This window comes from Brassica oleracea, chromosome C2 (assembly GCF_000695525.1).
Source record: "Brassica oleracea var. oleracea cultivar TO1000 chromosome C2, BOL, whole genome shotgun sequence".
NCBI classification, from domain to species: domain Eukaryota; kingdom Viridiplantae; phylum Streptophyta; class Magnoliopsida; order Brassicales; family Brassicaceae; genus Brassica; species Brassica oleracea.
Window position 1 is genome coordinate 48,375,865 of NC_027749.1, and position 1,053 is coordinate 48,376,917.

A 1,053-nucleotide genomic window follows, 5' to 3' on the forward strand; every position below is an offset into this window, starting at 1 on the left:
TTTTTAAAAAAAATTATTTGGTTTCATATTTAATTTTATTTCAAATATTTTAAATTTTAAAATTATTGTTTTATAAAATTTATATAATTATTATAATTAATTAATATTTTAAATATGGAGATGTAAATTCGTTGTAAAATTCCACGTTAAGTCCTCGTAACATTTACGAGGAATTTACATGGAGTCGTTGTAAAGTCCTCGTAAAGTTTACATCGACTTTACGTGGAAGCCTTACGTGGCTTTTACAACGAACTATTACGAGGTATTTACATCGCCATTTACGAGGGCATTACGACGAATAGTTTCCTTCCGCTTTACGAGGAATTGACTTCCTCGTAAACGTAACTAGGACTTTACGACGAAACCTCCGTTACGACGAGCGTTTAACAACGAAACGCATATCGATGTTAATTCGTCGTAAAGCTCCTATTACGACGAATTTACAACGAATACCGCCCTCGTAAAAAATATGTTTTCTTGTAGTGTAATGGTATTGGATAAAAAATTCGGTTACAATTTTTTTGTATTAAAAAGGTACTCTTTACAAATCTAAAATATGAATATATTAACTTATTAAATTAACTGTTTAGGAAAAAAATTAAAATTAATGTGTGAATTAACTATGACACAAGTATATAGTTATGACACAAGTGTGTAGTTATGCAACATCACACATTCATTACAATTATCAAAATCTCTTACTAATAATTAAAAAAATATACACAAATATGATTAAAAGAAACACAAATATAATTACAAGAAAACATAAATATGAAAACTAAATTTTTAAAAAAAATATAAAACAAAAAATATACCCACCCTTTAAAGGCGGGTTAGAAAATCTAATTCGTCCTTAATGCTTCACGAAAATGCAGTAAACCTAAAGATAATTTGTTGCTGTGACAATTTTATATTCCAGATTCTATGATTGATATTATCCCTTCCATGTCATGGCGTCAAACCAGTGATCATCTCATCTCACACGGCCTAAAAGAAGCATATGTGTTTTCATTTAGCATATAGCGTTTAGCATTTACCCCCACCCCAATCCCC